Source organism: Electrophorus electricus, chromosome 13, assembly GCF_041902795.1.
Source record: "Electrophorus electricus isolate QZ-2024a chromosome 13, ASM4190279v1, whole genome shotgun sequence".
NCBI lineage: Eukaryota > Metazoa > Chordata > Actinopteri > Gymnotiformes > Gymnotidae > Electrophorus > Electrophorus electricus.
In genome coordinates, this window is record NC_137509.1 from 1475001 (window position 1) to 1486902 (window position 11902).

Consider the following 11902-nt stretch of genomic DNA (forward strand, 5'->3'; position numbering starts at 1 on the left):
ACGGTGATTGCCCGAGATATCACATTGAGACAAGCATGAATTTTAAGTAAAAGAACTCCTGCCTGCAGAGGAGTTAATCAGATGAATCAGACCTCCACTTAAGATGGTGTGATTGATTAAAATAATCTAAATCTGGTGTGATTCATCAGGCTTCCACCTAAAGCAGTTGTGTTAATCAGACCTCCACCTAAAGTTCTAATACCTGTTTCTATGTATAAAAAATGCAAACCTCAATAAACCCTGTGCAGAGGGTTTGGTACATACAGCAAAATGTCCTTGTAAAAGGTTTCTCTGGTTGGCCTAGCAGACTAAATCCATGCTCAAGCAAAGTGTTGCTACGCCTGTGAAATACTGACTCAAGTAGAAATAAACGTGTTGCTACCCCTGTAAAATAATGACTCCAGTAAAAATAAAAGTATCTTTCCAGAAGAGAACCAGTCAAGAGCTTTCCCCTGTGGAACGGCAGTGTCTCCAGTACAAACTGAATCGTCCTCCGGTCCCATAATTCCAACAGAACTGTCCTCTGTGATACCAACAGCAAAGCAGTCCAGGCACTGTTCAATTCAGAGCATTATAAGAGTATAAATATAAATGTAAATATTATAACTAAAAATACTTAGAAAAATATTAGTCCATCAAAATGTGTCAGCAATACATGACATGTGACATATTACAGACGTACATAACAAGGTTACAGAAGTACATGACTACATAAGTAAATATAAGCAACTTCTACAGGAAATACCAGTCATTGACGGGACTGCAGTTTATCTGTATTTCAAAATGTGTGCAACAGATAGCGCTATTTATACAGAAACCATTTTTTAAAAAGCTCTCTTGGTCTCTCTCTCTCTCTCTCTCTGCTCCATAAAGTTCTCCAAAGCAGGCAAGACCGTGATTAGACACCTCATCATTTTGGTCGTACTCTCTTTCAACTGATTTTCTTTCTGTTGTGTCACTCAGTGCTGTCTAATCTCAGTTCTGGAGACCTGGTGTGGTTGTTCACTCCTCTATGAGCCGATAGCCTTCACTCTGTCTATATATCGATTATAGGATTGATGTGGTTGGTTTCTGCTCTTGTAGCTCATCTGTTCAGTCTGTTCAGTCACCATTTATTGTCTAGAGCTCCATTAAAAATAACTTGGTTTCACTAAATAAAGAGAAAAGGTAGCCTACTGCCTTTACAAACATTTGGGAGAAAACAGGTCGTTCTAAAGAGCTCACTGGATTTCAGTGTGGTTCTGTAATGAAGTGACAGAGCACGTAAAGTTACCACATACATTAATGACATCACCCAAATGTACATACATTAATGACATCACCCAAATGCACTTACTTTAATGATGTAACAACTTCAGCAGAAGATAACTAGTTCAAAAGGACCAAAGATTTCAAAAAGCAGTTTTAAAAACTTTGCCATCATAAAGCAACAATTAATTCCTCTTTTAAGCATGGCTGGTTATTGGCAACAGTGGATTCAGTTTTACGTAACAACTGCACAACCTTTGCCAACTGCAGTGACTCAGTATTAAACAAAGTATGACACTGTGCACACCTGGATGCCATGGACGCCTGGACAGCTCCTCTCCTCACCACTGTTCTTAATCCATCTCCACTCCTCCCCACTGTGAAGGAAGGGAATCCCTATGATTGCTGTGCTGTTGTTGAAATGACATTTCAGAGGTTCCTGATCAGTGTTGTGCTCTAATGTTGTTTGTGGAAGGTTCTTCACTCAGGAGATCAGATGGCTCCACTGGAGTCAGCCATGCTGTGTGTGACTCATCACATGTTAGGGTTTCTATGTCCTTTGCTCAGAACTGCATTGCCAGAGTTCTAAACCAAGATGTTGTTCTTGTGCACCACCAAAAGGAAACAACACAGAGAGCTGAACCCAGAAGGTGTCTGGGTGGACACATTAAATAAACCTTTACCCAAATCTGATTTCCCTGCAGTAGCAAAAATAACACATGGCACTGATCATGCTATAGTATCAGATGTGTATAGGGGCAGTGGTAAGTGATTACTCCACTAGTAATCAGAAGGTTGCCAGTTCAAGTCCCATGACTGCCAAGTTGCCACTGTTGGGCCCCTGCACAAGACCCTTAACCCTCAATTACTGTAAGTTGCTTTGGACAAAAGCATCTCAGCTCAATGCTGTAAATGTGTGAGCGATGCAGTGTCAGAGAGAGGGTTCACTCTGAGGTTTACTGGCTCTGTCAGAGAGATGGTTCATTATTTTTAGTGTCACTGTATTTGGTGTTGTCTGAAAATCTAGAGTGTTGTAAACACAGTAATAGCCTTCAGGAACACCAAATTTTGGAGACAGGCAGATGTAGAGAGGGAGAAAGAGTAGAAGATCAAAAGCTAAGAAGACTGAGAAGTGTTAGCCTGTGCCAGCCATTGTGAGCTTGTAGTACTGCGGAGCACAAAGTTCACAAATGTTTCGGTATTGTTTGGTTGTAGCAAGTGTAGTCTCATGGTTTTATGGAGTCTCATGCTATACAATGTGTTACTGCCAGAGCTACAACCTATAGCTAGCTAGCTAATATTTTAGAGGATGAGGTGGGCTTTGATTCAAAGTAGCAAATGTGGCCCCCCATGTCAAACTCACTCCTACATGCTTGGTCTTGGTGTATGCTTGGTCCTGTGCTAGCTCACTAGTCAGCACAGGTCAGAATAGGCCAGAAAAGGTCAGAACCAAGTCAGAACATGCCAGTTTCCCAACCCAAGTATGCACTATGCAGCCAGGTGACCAGGTGTTTGTAAAAGACTTCTGACACAAGCACTGGAATTCCAACAGATTTCAGGAATTTCAACAGGGACCATCTGCTAGGCTGCTGTTCATTCCAATTACCGTGAGGATCACTGAGAGGAATTCATTGTCCATCCTTCATAAACAATCATAGAACAGCCAGCTTCCAGTAGTCTGTGATGACATCAGTTTGTACAAAATCTCCTACAGATTTCCAGTCTGTTCAGTCCAGTATATGCAGTAACCAGTACTGTCCTATTTACAGTAAACACAATAGGCCTACTTTAAACATTTTTATCCCAATTTTCTGAAATTGACTTACAATTTACATGTAGACTAACCTATGTTAATTAAATACATTTTGATATAAGTATTCCATTATACATTTGTTGAACACATAGGCTACTTATAATTTGTATCATAATGCACATCAAAGCAGTTTATCTTGTATTGGTGTGAGTGTGAACCTCCTCTATCAAGCTGGTCAGCAGTGGACCTGCTGTTGATTTAAATTCTACTCTGCTCTAATGTGATGTAATCATTTTCAACCATACTTAAATACATTTATTCCACTGGTATTGAAAGTAAAACATGAAGCTTTTTTATATGAGGTGGTTTTATTCAACTAAACATGAATATAGTAATTTACCTGTGTAACAGAAAACAATAAATTCATAAACACAGCCCTATTTCAGTTATAATAATGTCAGCCTCATCCAAGCTAAAGCTTCACGTTGTAACGTGCACAGACCCGAGTCACTTTCGGGTTTGCACCAATCTCCATGGTTCGGTGTCTCCTCCCCTTTGTCTCCAGCTGTTCCTAGTTTGTCCATGATTGTAGTCCTATGAAAACCCTGTTCCTGCGTCTCTTGTTTGATGGTCATTGTTTCGGTAAAATGTGTTTCTGGCAAGACCCTGTTTGTCATAGATCCTCTACTCATATGTGTTTAGTTAGCTCTTGGTTTTCGTCACTCAGATGTGTTTAGTTGGCTCTCGTTTGTCGTCGCTCATATGTGTTTGGTTAGATATCGTTAGTCTTCGATCTTCGCTCACACGTTTAGTATTTTCCCATTTGTAAGGAAAACATGATGGAGAGAAGATACAAGACACAATCATCCAATTGAGTTTAGGCTGAAGACTGCTCAACCAAGCATCAAACAAAAATAATAATAAAATGTTACTTTAACTTATGCAACACAAAACAATAAATTTATAAATTGCAGCCCTATTTCAGTTATAATAATGCCAACATCATCCAAGATAAAGCTTCATGTTTAAAGTTAGAATAAAATGATTAATCCCCTTGCCCAAGCTAAGAACTGCTCTAATAAGCAGGTACAAGTGAAAGTGCAATTTGTAAGGAAAACATGTGTCTTGTATCTTCTCTCCATCAATCATCCAGTTGAGTTTAGACTGAAGACTCCTCCACCAAGCGCTGATCAATTCTGTCCATGGTGTTCTGCACCCACTTAAAGCCAGGGTCTGCACAGATGCGAAGCCCCTTCCTGATTGTAAATCTGAAGATAAGAGATGATGTGTTGATATATTTACATGCTGACATTTTCATTCATCTGAATTAATGATTCAGGATTCCAAACTAACTGTTTATATCAGCCCTAAACCCCATAATCAAAACACGGTCCTTATTGTGAAATAAATGCATTAATGAATGAATTTCTAAAAACTTACAATTATTACACAAAACCTAAGTGTGCAGAGTGCTGGGACCCCTACGATCATCTCTTACGGCTGTAGCGTAATTTGTAGACGGTGCCTTAACCCTCGTAGCTGTGACAGCAGTGTATTGAAAACATATTCTTTACATTTTATATGCCTCGATTTCTAACGTAAACAAGGCTGTATGTGATTGATGTAGTTGCCAACAATAATAATTAGCAAATATTAGTACTTTTGCCAACACCGTCTTAAAGCTACTGAAGGAAAAATTCCGACTATGCGAACGTGAAACAAACTTTCCCGCAGTTTATGACTTCGAGGTACCGTTTCAAACACAAACCTGTGTGAGAAAATGCTTGATGATTAAAACACTTTTAGTAAAAGAAACGAACCGCTATTGTAATTACCAGATATTGGTACATATATTATTAGGTATAGAGACTAATGCAGAAACAGATGCATTAGCAGTCTCCCAGCGAGGGAAAAGGTCTATGCCTCGTGCCGTTAACATGATAGTTGGCTTATTCAGTGTTTTAATAAACATGTCAGTCACTTAAATCAGACTTAAGTGCTTCCTTAAAGAGACATTTAGTGATAAACTCACTTCCAACGCCCATTACGTTCAACTGAAGGCACGCGACCAGCAGCAGACCCAGAACGAGAGCTCGAGCAAGGGCGCTCATGACTTCTGCTTCGCGTGAGATGACGGGCGATGAAAAAATCTGCAAACTGCAAACTTCAGTCGCCCTCACCAGTACGGGACGACACGTTGAGCTTGTCACGCAGCGGGGACGTCTGTAACAGGGACAAAACAAACCCGACTAGACCGCGTCTAAGTCAAGCGCGCAGATTTGTAGCATGTCAGTTGTTCGCCTAACATCTGACACATCTGTTGTAAATATAACTCAAACGCATGTCCTATAGGACCTACATCTTTTGAACTGCGTAATCAATCAACATCTGCCCAAACATACCTGTCGCGAATTTACGGCTTTATTAAACGTGTTTCTTTTCATTTTAATTTTATTTGAATCACAGCCAGATTACGTCACATCAGCTCCCATGTTCCGTTCATTTGTCCACTTAAGTCACGTGTCCACATACTGGGCTAAAACAGCTAAAGGGGACATTCGGCACAGCAAAGAAATGCGTTAGCCTTGGATTACGCGCACTTAGTCCAGCTTCAGTGCACCAGTGGTGGAATGTTGTGTTGAGGACAGAATCTTCCCCAACCCACCAGTAGCTCACACGGGGAACTCTTATATATATGACCGACACAAAGCTCCATCATCAGATGTACACCTGAGCTGATGAGACATAACCGACTCAAAGCTCCATCATCAGATCTACACATGAGCTAATGAGACATAACCGACTCAAAACTCCATCATCAGATGTACACCTGAGCTGATGAGACATAATGGACTCAAAGCTCTATCATCAGATTTACACCTGAGCTGATGAGACATAACCGACTCAAAGCTCTATCATCAGATCCACACATGAGCTGATGAGACCCATATCCCACCAGCATGAGCCCAGGCCCTATCCTGTGTCCATAGGGACCATAACATGAACCGTTAACATTATGTGACCGTTAGATGCAGCCACGTGCACCCAAGGAACTGTGTCGTATGGTGATGTCTGTGTGGTTGTGAAGACCCCAGTTACTGTTACCATTGCCAGTATCGTTGGTCCCAATTCCTTCCTACTTACTGTTTAGTGTTTTGATTATTGTCAGTGATTCTCAGACATTGTGTAGTGTTGTCCGACTCCTCAGTGGACAGTCCAGACTGCCAATAGAGTTCACTGTAGTGTTAAACACAGTGTACCCTAAATGTAGAGAGTAACCGATGTACACTACACACTGGTGAAAGGACCAGAGTGCACAGCGCTGTCCTACGGCAGGTGTTAGTGGTAGGATTGTTGTTCATAGGACTGGCGGTATAACAGACATGGTCAGCACTGCTGTTTCAGGTGAGCCAAAAACTAACAGTGACAGAATATTAATCTAACATGAACCAAAATGCATGAAGCTCATGTTCAAGAAATAAGCATTACAGTATTTCTCTCAATAGTTTTTATTGATGAAATGAGAACTTTGACGTAGCTGTAGTGCTAGGTATTATTAAAGTTACGATAAAATACATTTGAAAGTGTAAAACAGGCACAATGATGTACTTGTGTCGTCTAAATTCTGTCTGTTGTCTCCCTTCTGAGTACTCTGTGTAGTGTTTTATACTGAACTGTCTCTGTAGTGATTAATGACTGAGTAAACGAGAACACCATTCAGACACAGCCAGTGTTTTGTAGGTTAGCGCGTGTTTCGGGTGTAACCAATCATACTGTTTGCTGCTCCTGATTGGCTGGCTCCTGCTCACCACATCCTATTAAAGATGTGTGTCACTGGTCTGTAGTCTGCTGGCTGGATGCTGGGTTAAAATGTGGTTTGTCATTTTGGCTTGTGGTAAATGTGCCTGACCCATTTATCTGTTTGAAATTTACGTTTTGCTTTACCCCTTTTGGATTACATTAGCTGATTGTTAGTGATGAGCAGATAAAGTCCCGTGAAGCTTTTGAGGCTTCTTCCTGTATGAAGATCCAAGGTTTTGAAGCATTGAGAACTCAGTACCATCCAGTGGTGTTCGTGAGCACAGAACAACAAAGACTCCAACATGGAACTGAGTTTGATGCAGTGTGAATCCTCTATGCGTCTTAAGAGTCATGTACTGTAGCAGAATCACTTCTAATTCGACCATCAACCGAGAACCTGGATAAACTAACATGTTCTCATGCATTACGATTTCGGGACCTCTGTCTAGTATCTCATATACGCGTTAAACTAAATTGTGCCCACAATTTAATACATCGTGCACACAAATATAAACAGATACCGTGCCTTTTAAGGGCTCTGTAACCCTCCCAGTTAACGCACAGAAAAGCTTCCAGATTGCCAGTAGCGCCCCCTTGTGAACATTTTCTGTTAAACGTGAGAGAGTTACTGATTTACAGTCCAGGCTCATGGGGGTCCAGGTATGCACGTTCCGCATTTAAAAAATACAAAACCAAAGTAGCTACGTCAGAAATATACGAAATGTACTTTTCAGATTTTGTGCAGCAGATGGCGCACAGAAAAGCACGGCTATCTATCTATCTATCTATCTATCTATCTATCTATCTATCTATCTATCTATCTATCTATCTATCTATCTATCTATCTATCTATCTATCTATCTATCATTCTGAGTTGGAATGACATTCTGAGTTGGAATGAATTTAGACTGAAGTACAGATGGTGTTGCTAAGATGCATTTGACTGCATACACCGATTGTCTTGATTTTCTGTTTGGGATATCAACACACACTCTGGATTTGGTTTCTGAAAGTACGCTTAGTTACAGTTTTGTTGAAGTCAGTGGTGCCTGACGGTGCTCCGGTAGATCTGGTGAGGGATCACCACTGCTGCATACAGGAGCGCCATCAACACTCCCGCACACAGGAGCGCCATCTCATAGCGCACTGCTACTCCCTGTCTGCCTCCTTTCTATTCTTTAATCTACACTTTAATCATAAAAGTCCGTTTCATACAAAACAAGAAACACAACAGGTTTTATTTGCTTTTATTTAACAAACACTACGTTTTATATTAAAATAATTGAAATAACAGTAATAAAAAGACCCAGACCATTTTAATGTGACTTATATAATGGCTCATCCATCCAGTACCAAAATGTATGTTCAAAGATTTTGCAGAACAATTCTACATCTGATTAAAGACATACACCTCATATACCTTTAATCAGAAACAGTCAGAAACAGTCATTAACATCGTAGTTGTTATGGTCTTGTTACTGTGCAAATTTAACAGCTGTAATGACTTTAGAAGAACTACGCAGTGTCGCATCATTAGTAAAGTGTCCAGAGGTAGAGCGTGAGTCGGAATGGTTTAGTTATCGCGTTTGTGCAACAATATAAACAGCTGAATGGCGTGAGTGTGTGCTAGTGGTGGGGTTTCCAGGTCGAAGTAGCAATGAATTACACAGATTACTATTGGTGTTCACCTTGAATGAGAAAGTGTGTGTGTGTGAAATGGACAGCATTTTAATTAGACGTAAATTTGAATGCACTTTTAATTTTAGCAATTCGTAAATTAATTTCACTGTATCCTTGATACCGGATTTGTTGTATTTAAAACACTAAAGTTATTGTATAAACTAAATATATTTTAGTACTATATTCTAATATAGTAAAGTGGCATAATTCGACCCCGCCCCCTGTCTCCGGCCCCCGCCTATTGGGTGGACACTCGTCTCCAGACGCAAGGTCATGCACCACTTTATTAGCTGCTATATTCCATCATGTTGATTATTTGGTCCATACTTTTAGAGTAGCTTGATCTTAACATTTTAATAATGTTAACGGAGCGTCTGGACTTTGTGATTCCTGAACAGTCGTGTTTATCGTAATAAAACAGTCGGCTCAGTAGCCTTCGGTGTCAAACTCCTCCAGCGAAATTGTTTTGGTCGCTGTTTGAATTACCTGCTGTGTGTGAATGAGCAGAATTGCCCAACAGTTTGAGAGTGGTGTGAGCACATCAGATTGTACAAAATCTCCTACAGATTTCCAGAGTCTGATCAGTCCAGTAAATGCACTAACCAATACTGTCCAGTTTAGAGTAAACACAATACTTTCAGCATTTTAATGTTGGTATAATTATCTGAAATTTTTCTGACTTATATTATATGTAGGCTAGTCTATCTTGATCAATGTTGACGTCAGTATTTTGTCATTTATTTGCACAACCTACATTTGTTGAAACATATTTGTAATTTGTATCATAATACATATCAAAGCATTTTGTATTGTGTCTGTGTTGTTTATCAGCCATTAAACTCATGTGACGTAACACGTTCAACCATATTTTTATGTTATTGAAAGTAAACACGAAGCTTTTTTAATATAAATGTGATTTTATTCAACCAAACACAGAAATAATAATAAAATGTTACTTTAACTTATGCGACACAAAACAATAAATTTATAAATTGCAGCCCTATTTCAGTTATAATAATGCCAACATCATCCGAACTAAAGCTTTATGTTTAAAGCTGAGTTAGAATAAAATGATGCCTCTACTTGCCCAAGCGAAGAACTGCTCTAATAAGTAGGTACAAGTGAAAGTGCAATTTGTAAGGAAAACATGGTGGAGAGAAGATACGAGACACAATCATCCATTTGGGTTTAGGTTGACATCTCCTCCACCAAGCGCTGATCAATTCTGTCCATGGCGTTCCGCACCCACTTAAAGCCAGGGTCTGCGCAGATGCGAAGCCCCTTCCTGGTTGTAAAACTGAAGATAAGAGATGATGCGTTGACATATTTACATGCTGACATTTTCGTTCATCCAAATTAATGATGCAGCATTCCAAATTAATGGTTTATATGAGCCCTAAACCCCATAATCAAAACACTGTCCTCATTGTTAAATAAATGCATTAACGAATGAATTTCTAAAAACTTACATGACTCCGGCTTTTGGACACTCCGGTCTCGTCATTCCATATGTTGTAATAGATCTTGCACGGATTGGTTTCTCAAAAAACTTAAAACAGCATTCCTTCGGTTCGTTTGCATCTATATGAAAGCATTCATTTGTTTAGATAATTTATGTTGAATGATATATTAGTGGCAAATATAAAAGTGTGGGTTAATGCTGTATTGCTGACTGGTTATAGAAATGTAGGCCATAAGAACTTGAGCTTGACTGTCTAATTTATGGGGGTGGGATTTCAAATTAGCATATATATTAGTACAGATATTATTAGATATAGAGACTAATGCAGAAACAGATGCATTAGCACAGTCTCCCAGCGAGGGAAAGGTTCTGTGCCTCGTGCCATTAACATGATATTTGGCTACTTATTCAGTGTTTTAAATAAACTTACATCAGAATTAAGTGCTTCCTTAAAGAGACATTGGGTGATAAACTTACTTTGGCCCATTACGCTCAACTGAAGACACGCGACCAGCAGCAGACCCAGAACGAGTGCTCGAGCAAGAGTGCTCATGACTTCAGCTTCAGGTGAGATGACGGGTGATGTGAAAAGATGTTGAGTGGTGAACTTGTACACTGCACTCGGTGAGTGGCGAACTTCACTTTTATGTTTAATGAGCGGATGGGGTGGGGGGCGGTTTGTGTAAGGGGGCAGCTCGTGGGCGACGGTATGTTCCACTTCTCTAAAAGAGAGAGAGAAAAGATGCCTGTTCTACAGGAAACTGTGGTTTTAACCCAAACGCTGGCGAGAAAACACTCAGAAACGCAGAATATTTCTCATTACATGAGCTCACATGTCCAAGCAAATGTTAAAACAGTTTATGTCAAACACAAAAATGAATCAGTACAGCTTTACATAAAACAAGTTTCTTACATTACAAACTCTGTGCAGTGTGTTCCCTGCGTGAAGGTAACTAGGCCCCGTACAAATACCAGTTTACAGCATTGGAAATTAAATCAAACAAATATAAAACAGAAGCAATAAATAATGTCGTTGGGCTGACTAGTATAGCACACTTCATTATTACTGTACCAGTGTTTGTACTGAGATGATGTCATGGTGAACAGCAGCGTTAGGTCAGTTAATACTGTGTGCAGGACAGATGTGTGAAGGCTTTTATTCTTTCTCTCGCTTGAAGAAAAAACCTAAAACACCACACATTTGAACTGGGGAAGGTAGTAACAGACATGCATGGATTAACTTCACGAGGTTTCACACCGTTAGTGTGATCCTCAACGGTTTATGCAGATGGACAGGCATGCACAAAAGTGCAACATTTCGTGACCCCTAAAAGTAAATTTTCTTGTCTTTGAATGGAGTGAAAAACTAATTTATAATAAACAAAAACATTTTACACATTTTTAAAACTTATGCAATGCACTTTGAAACTATTAAATAAATGCCAGTAAGAGATATGTTATTGAAACATGAAACAAATGATCTGAGATGTTGCAGAGAGAGAGAGAGAGAGAGAGAGAGAGAGAGAGAGAGAGAGAGAGAGAGAGAGAGAGAGAGAAAAAGAATAACCACAGTGCAGTTGTGTGCTGCTCTCCGTAGTCCTGGCTGTGGTCAGAGGCGGGCCCTGTAGTCTGATGAGTGTGTTAATCTGCAACTCTGCACTCTGCACATAGGTTTCACATCTCCAAGATGACTGAGCATGAGCTCAGAGTCAGAAACAGCTTCAGGTAACGCAGGTGGAGAAGCACGAGAAATCGGTAAGAAACCCGTGAAACAGCTACTGTGCAAAACACTTAACAACCAGCTGGTCGACATCAGATCAACCTTAAACAAGTACAAACATATAGAAATTCCAGGAATAATCTTATGTACAAAGTGCAAATTAAAGCCAATTAATCTGGTTGTAAGGAGGCAGAGTTTGACCTGAGTGGTTTAAATTAGACAGACTGACATCTCTGTG

At 39.9% G+C, this 11902-nt stretch overlaps 2 long non-coding RNA genes across 3 annotated transcripts in view; both read right to left on the reverse strand.

Moving 5' to 3' along the window:
* The window catches only part of LOC113569396 (uncharacterized), a 23532-nt gene extending 11979 nt beyond the window's left edge, over nucleotides 1-11553 (reverse strand). Inside the window, exons 1-4 of one of the 2 annotated variants that reach the window (XR_014115917.1) lie at nucleotides 11512-11553; nucleotides 11017-11129; nucleotides 10422-10666; nucleotides 9952-10063 (exon numbers count right to left, since the gene is read on the reverse strand). This is a non-coding gene — a long non-coding RNA (uncharacterized LOC113569396). Of the gene's footprint in view, nucleotides 1-9690; nucleotides 9780-9951; nucleotides 10064-10421; nucleotides 10667-11016; nucleotides 11130-11511 lie in introns of those variants that run through there. The other variant, XR_014115916.1, reaches the window with a different exon arrangement.
* Nucleotides 3372-5488, reverse strand: LOC118240096 (uncharacterized). Its single transcript, XR_004775273.2, has 3 exons — nucleotides 5404-5488; nucleotides 5034-5224; nucleotides 3372-4269 (listed from the first exon to the last, which is right to left on the reverse strand). It is a non-coding gene; the product is annotated as an uncharacterized LOC118240096 (long non-coding RNA).
* Nucleotides 11554-11902: the final 349 nt, after the last annotated feature.